Raw genomic sequence first — 7,470 nt, 5'->3', positions numbered from 1 at the left:
GTAGAAAGAAAGAGAAAGAACGAGGGAGCGAGGAAGCGAGACAGAGAATTTGACAGGGCCCTTTAAAAAGGGAATGTAGTGAATGTGCACAGGTGGTGCTCTTAGTGGCTGCAGCTGAGGACCTATCCTGTCAGAACCCCCAGGGCAGGCCAGTACAGATGCCTGAATACCAACCGAGTGCTTGGGGCTCTTGCAGCAAAACCTAGTTTGGTTCCCAGCACCCACATCTAGCAGAATTACACTGCCTGTAATTCCAGTTCTCAGGGATCTGATGCCCTCGTCTGGTCTCCACTGATACCCACCCTGGAGGACCCAGGCCTCCCCACTTCCATAAATACAATACATATTTTTTTTAGTTCAAGGTCATCATCTTAGTTAGGGTTTCTATTGCTGTGAAGAGACACCATGATAATAGCAACTCTTATAAAGAAAACCTTTAATGGAGATGGATCATTAGAGTTTCACAGGTTCAGTCCATTGTCATCATGGCAGGGAGCATGGTGGCAAGCAGGCAGAGGTGGTGTTGGAAGAGTTAGCGAGAGTTCTAGATCTGGCAGGCAACAGGAAGCCAACCGAGACACTGGGTGGTATCCTGAGAATAGGGAACCTCAAATCCTGCTGCCAAAGTGATACATGTCCTCCAAAAGAGCCATACTCATTCCAGCAAAGTCACAACTCCTAATTGTGGCAGTTCCTATGAGATTATGGGGGCCAGTTACATTCGGGACCACAGTCATACTCAGCTGCATAGAAAGTTTGAATCTAGTAATAGAGTCAGCGTGGGTGCAAGCACGAGCCGGATGGGCACTGGAGACTCTGTGCTCGAGGACGAAAATCAACTAAACTTGGGCAAAGGAGATCCTAAGAAGCCGAGAGGCAAAATGTCCTCATATGCGTTCTTTGTGCAAACTTGCCAGGAGGAACTCAAGAAGAAGCACCTAGATGCTTCTGCCAACTTCTCAGAGTTCTCCAAGAAATGCTCAGAAAGGTGGAAGACCATTGTCTGCTAAAGGAAAGGGGACATTTGAAGACATGGCAAAGGCAGACAAGGCTCGTTATGAAAGAGAAATGAAAACCAAATTCCCCCCAAAGGGGAGACCAAAAAAAAAGTTCAAGGACCCCAATGGACCCAAGAGACCTGCTTCAGCCTTCTTGTTCTGTTCTGAGTATCACCCAAAAATCAAAGGAGAACACCCAGGCTTGTCCACTGGTGATGTTGGGAAGAAACTGGGAGATGTGGAACAACACTGTGCAGACGACGAGCGGCCCTAGGAAAAGAAGGCAGCCAAGCTGAAGGAGAAGTATGGAAAGGATATTGCTGCTTACAGAGCTAAAGGGAAACCCGATGCAGCCAAAAAGGGGGTGGTCAAGGCGGAAAAGAGCAAGAAGAAGAGGAAGATGAGGAGGAGGATGAAGAGGATGAGGAAGAAGAGGAAGATGAGGAGGAGGAGGATGAATAAGTTGGGTGTAGCAGTTTTTTTTGTCTATGTAGCATTCAACCCCCTGTACACAACTCACTCATTTTTTTAACTGAAATGTAAGACTGTGTAAGATTTGTTTTTAAACTGTACAGTGTCTTTTTCTTATAGTTAACACTCTAACGAATGTGTCTTTAGATAGCCCTGTCCTGGTGGTATTTTCAATAGCCACTAACCTTGCTTGGGACAGTGTGGGGGTTGTAAATTGGCATGGAAATTTAAAGCAGGTTCATGTTGGTGCACAGCACAAATTAGTTATATAAAAGGACGGTAGGTTTTTTGTGACACATCCAAGACTCTGACTTAGAAACAAAATAGACCATTTTTTTTTAATGGCCTTTACAGGTTCCAGACACAAGGATGAAATGTCCCTAGTGGCCATCTTTTAACCCATTACACTACGTGTAAGTAGAGTCCCAAGCAGCAGAGGATAGGCACACATTGTGTTTGGAAAGAGAATGGTGGAGAAAATTTCTGAAACAGGTTTTTAAAAGCAATTAACTCTTCGGATATTTTAAGTTCTGTTTCTTTTTCTTCTCTCTCGCTCTTTTTTCTTTTTCCAGACGTTTCTCCTAGCTGTCCTTGAAGTGTCTTGTTGTAGAAGAGGCTGGCCTTGAACTCACAGAAATTCACCTCCCTCTGCCTCCTAAGTGGGACTAAAAGTGTGTGCCACTACTGACCAGTGAATTCCATTTGTTTTATCGTGTGTGTGTATGAGCTGTGTGGGGACACATTTGTCACCCTGTGCACACAGTGGTCAGGGGACAACTTCACAGAGTTGGCTCTCTTCTATTTTATGTCATCAGGCTTGCAGGACAAGTGCTGAGCTGTCTCGGCTGGGAACTGAAGCTGGGTCTATGATCAGTTATGGAATGAAACTTGACTGAACTCTGGCTGTTTCTCTTGGCTGTACATTTAGAGGCTTCAGTTATACCATAAAGATTTGACGATTTAGTAACTAGCCCTGTTTAGTATGATCAGCCTAGCATATAACCACTAGCCCCCGTTACCATACTAACCTTTCTTGTTCTCATAACTACTGATCTTTCCACCCTGCCAATATCCATCCTTTGTGATTTCCTATATACTGCTTGCCCCACAATTCCTCTTACCTCCCCTGCCCGCTCCCCTACACCCTGCTCTGCTGGCTATATAAGCTCCAGGTAAAAATTTGCCATTTGATCAGAACCCTGTCTTGTGGTCATTCTCTGTGTGTCTTGTCCCCATCCCCTTCCCTCCGGCCTTTGGCTTCCAGGTTGAAGTCTCCCGGGTTGAGGCAACTGGCACCCAATGTTTGGGGCTCGAGACCCCAGGAAGAGGTCTGCAGTGAGGCTTCTGCGACCAGTTCCATCACACGGCCTCAAAGGAGAACAACTCATTGATAGCCTGACCCTGTCTTAGATCAGGTCTTCTGATTCATGAACACTGCCTAAAGCAGAGGCGAGTAATGGGGCAAGCACTTAGCAAGAAAGATTGGTTTCTTTCTGGCACCAAAGAAAAAATATGGCTAGCTCTGACTCTTGCTCCTGGACGGCCGATAAACTCTTAGGAGAGCCACCCTACAATACATTAAAAAGAAACCCAATACACATACTCTCCTGGCTTAGACAGGGAGGTCTTGGGGCATGGAAAAAACTTCCCCCTAAGGGAACTGCTTCCAGCTCGCTCACAAAGATTATACAGGGTCCTGAGGAGACATACAGCTCCTTCGTTAGCAGCCTGGCGGAGGCAGCCGAACACCTGTTTGGCACTCCAGAGCCAGAAAACCCCTTCACTAAACAGCTTGCTTTCGAGAATGCTAACCTTACCTGCCAAGACATTCTCCAACACACAGGAAGGAGCAGCTCTCTAGTTACGGACCACCCTGAGCTGGAGCTGGAGCTGGCCCTGCAATCTCTTGGTGAGGGTCTCTATGCTGACCCAGAAACCCAAGCTGCCTATGATGAACATATCTTGTCTCTATGCAGTACAGCAGCTTTGAATGCTTGGGATAAGGTTCATGAATTAGGAGAGAGGATAGAACCCTATACCAAGATAAAGCAAGGACCTAGAGAACGTTTTAGTATCTTTCTAGAAAGATTATCTAGGGCAGTACAATTAGAGATAACAGACATAGATGCTAGGCAAATACTCATAGAATCTTTAACTTACACGAATGCGAATCCTCAATGCAAACAGGTGCTTTGGCCTTTAAAAATGCGATCAGCACCCTTGGATGAATGGGTCCTATATACAGGCAACATTGAGTATAATGACAATAAGACTGAAGCATGGATAGGAGAAGCCATATCTAAAGGTCAGAGAAGATATCAAGATAACAGAGTTCCTTACTATGGTGACTTAAAAGCTTGGGTAGGAGAAGCCATCCCCAAAGGTTTAAAAAGATATCATAATGTCAGATGTTATAACTGTGGTAAAATAGGACATCTAAAAAGAAATTGTAGGCAAAGCTTCCCTAGAAGTAACACCCCCAGGAATAAATCAAACAGAAGGCCTCAGCCTCCTGGGTTATGTAGAAGGTGTGGCAAAGGCAGACACTGGACAAATGAGTGTAGATCGACCAGAGACAAGCAAGGAAACCCTTTACCATAGGGAAACTCCTTGGGGGGGCCTCTCGAAGGCCCCCACGTCACAGGTGGTTCGAACATTCCCAGTCACAGTGGAAGACAATCTCCCACAGGACAATTAGAAAATTCTGTGCCTATTATAAAAACTCATACTGCTCTGGATGACGAACTAGTGACGGAAGTTGAATCAAACATGACAGAAAGAAATGAAAAATGTATATTTTGGCAAACTGCTATAAATAGTCATAGGCCTAGATTGATAGTTAAGATGAATAATAGACTGTTTGAGGGTCTGGTGGACACAGGAGCTGATGTAACTATCATATCTAATAAATCTTGGCCTCAAAGATGGCCCCTGCATGAGGTAAATGTTCAATTCTTAGGGATTGGAACCCTGGCTCAGGTAAAACAAAGCACGAGATGGATTGACTGTATAGGACCAGAAGGACAGAGAGGGAGGTTGAGACCATATATGGCTGATGTAGTGATAAATTTATGGGGTCGTGATCTATTACAGCAGTGGAATACACAGATTAACATTCCTCCTGTATTAGATAGGAACCATAGACGACCTCATGATTGTGGAAAGAATACTGTTAAGTACTATACAAGACAGAGACCAAATATCCAGGCAGTACAAAAACAAAATACAAATGCTAAACAAACAGAGGAACCAAAAGCCCTACCTTTAAAATGGCTAACAGAGGAACCTGTCTGGGTAGGACAATGGCCTATGACCTCTGAGAAGTTAGAAGCTTTAAAAAGCCTGGTTCAGGAACAGCTAAATGCTGGACATATTGAGGAATCAACCAGCCCTTGGAATTCTCCTGTATTTGTGATCAAAAAGAAATCTGGTAAATGGAGAATGCTTACAGACCTGAGAGCCATCAATAAAGTTATCCAGCCAATGGGCTCTCTACAGCCTGGAATGCCCTTGCCTTCTTTGATACCCAAAGAATGGCCTATTATAGTTATTGATTTAAAGGATTGCTTCTTCACTCACATTTCCTGTACCTATGAGATTAGTCAGATATAGATGCTTAATCTTCAATCACTTCATAGACATACAGAACATGGCATTTAAATGTTTTAATATTAGTACTCCATTGACATGAGACACTGTTGCTCCTGACAACACCGTACACTTTCCCGAAAATATGTTGGACACTGTTGTTGCTCCTGCTGGAGTTCAATCTCGCCTCAGCTAATGGCCTGTTGGGCATAGAATTGCCCCCACCTTGACCACTGATTTGGACATACAGTCCTATGTGCTTACAGGAGACAAATATAGAAGACTGCTTGACCTTGCCAAGTCAGGGTAAGACAGCCATTCTATTTCCCTGCTGTTGTTGTGGTCTGTCAAGTTCTCTTGGCCTTAGCCAAATCTGGGTATACCAACGTCGCTGTGAGACCTAGGGTGACTGTTCAGGTGGCTTGCTGTTTCTGTCCTTGCTGCACCGTTTGGAAGTTGTCCATCCGCATTTCCTGTCTACTCTAGTATTGTTATTTTCCTTCTCAGGTCTTGATGAGGTTAAAGATTAAACTATCACAACTATTATTCTCTCTTCCTAGTTAGATATATTAGGTACTAGACTTACATTTTCCAGCTTAGGACAACTCTATTGTAAACTCCATTATGCCCTCACCCTAGGACTAGATATGTAGGTCATTTTGTTCTCGATTTTCCTTTTCTTAGAGCACACTTGTTATTCACTGTTTTGTATATAGTTTTGTATTAAGCCTAAATCTTTTCTTTAGACTAAAAGGGGAATTGTAGTGAGGTAGTCCTTCTGTAGCACTGACCACGCCCATTGGGGGGTGGAGCGATGGGCGGAGGTGACCTGAGGAAGGAGGTCGGAGGGGGCCAGGAAGGCGCTCTCTCTTCTGGCGTGACTCGGACAGGAGAGGATCGGGTTGAATTTCCTGGTGTTCATCTGTCTAGGTTGTAAGTTATTTCTCCCTGAATAAACATCTATTCGGCCTATTTGTTTATCCTGATCCTTATTTACCGCAATAGCAATCAGCTTGGCTATAGGCGCAGCTTTACAAAGGGCAGGCTTAACCACCCCACAAAAAACATGCTTCGATTACAAACAGCCTGGACATTTCTCCAGGGAATGTCCACACCCCCAGACTGCCCCCAGTCCACAGCCACTGCAGATGCCCCAGATGGCTGTCTGAGAGGCTGGTTAAACAAGTTATCACCATCTCCTCTAATGACCTAATGTCCAGACGGGAGCAATTGCCTCTTCCTGAGACCTCTGCCTCTTCTCCCACAGATGCTAACCCAGAAAGAGATGCTCCTAAAAACGATGACAGTAATGAAGACTCCACCATCGCCTTGGCAAACTTCACCTGGATGGACGTCTAACTCCCTCTTGCCCAGTTTCTTCCTTCTCTTTACCCCTTTCATCCCCAGGCTGCCACCTTCCCTAGGAGGCCTTCCTTAAACGACTGAGCCACCACATCCCTTGGAACTATACTTTGGTGGACCTCTCTGAAAGAGGAGACATAGTCTGGTCCCACTCAAGTGTCCACAATATCCCTTGGTGGCCTGAACAACTGAACCGTGACCTATGCAAGCAGGGCTTGGTGGTCCGCCCTTGGTGGTCCGAAGGCCTCTTTGATCAGTCAGCGGCCCCATCCATTGACTTTAGCGGCACCATCTATGCTGTCTGCTGGCTTCTACTCCAATGGGCCTTCATATGAACGTACCCCTTTATACATGTCCAGGCTCCCATAGGGACCACAGCCTTCTACACAAATGTGGAGGCAACTGTAATTATTACCTTTAAAAACTGGGGCTGTGAAACCACAGGTGACACCTATTGAAACCCTCCTCCAGCTGGGACTACATCACAGTTACTGCCTGATACCCTCAGACCACCTATCTATGTTCCTGAGTACACATGTACTATCTAGGCTCCAGGAAAATGCCATATATCCTCACCCACAAAAGGCTGCAGAATCCCCGTAAAATTACCTTTACCACCCCTGGCTATCATGTCCCAAATTGGTATCGAGGTTACACCTGGGGCCTCCACTTTTATAAGGATGGATATGAGGGAATCACCTTTTCAAATAAACGCCTCAAAGAAACCCACATTTACAACCCTGCTGTTGCTATTGGTCCCAATAGTATTTGGGAAGAGGGCAGCAATGCCCATCCCATCCCATAACAGACTCAAATCCAAAATCCAATCGCATCAGACCACCTAATCTTACTCCCTCACAGGATCACAGCCCAGACCCCACATGGACAAATCCCAGGACATCATTGTGACCCACATCAACCAGAACTTCCTCTCCATCAATTCCACTACCCCCAAACAAGTCGAAGATTGTTGGCTTTGCTAACATTCCTCCCTACCCTTCTATGAAGGAATTGCTATTTCTGCACCCTTTTATACCAGTCACTCTAATTA

The 7,470-nt window shown here is 45.2% G+C and overlaps 1 pseudogene; it reads left to right on the top strand.

Annotated features, from left to right (window-relative positions):
• The first annotated feature begins 704 nt into the window (after positions 1–704).
• On the top strand, positions 705–6,416 carry LOC127234712 (uncharacterized; annotated as a pseudogene).
• The last annotated feature ends 1,054 nt before the right edge of the window (positions 6,417–7,470 follow it).

This window comes from Phodopus roborovskii, unplaced genomic scaffold, assembly GCF_943737965.1.
Source record: "Phodopus roborovskii unplaced genomic scaffold, PHOROB, whole genome shotgun sequence".
NCBI classification, from domain to species: domain Eukaryota; kingdom Metazoa; phylum Chordata; class Mammalia; order Rodentia; family Cricetidae; genus Phodopus; species Phodopus roborovskii.
The sequence above is the reverse complement of the archived record's forward strand: the minus strand, read 5'-3'. Positions and strand labels throughout refer to the sequence as shown.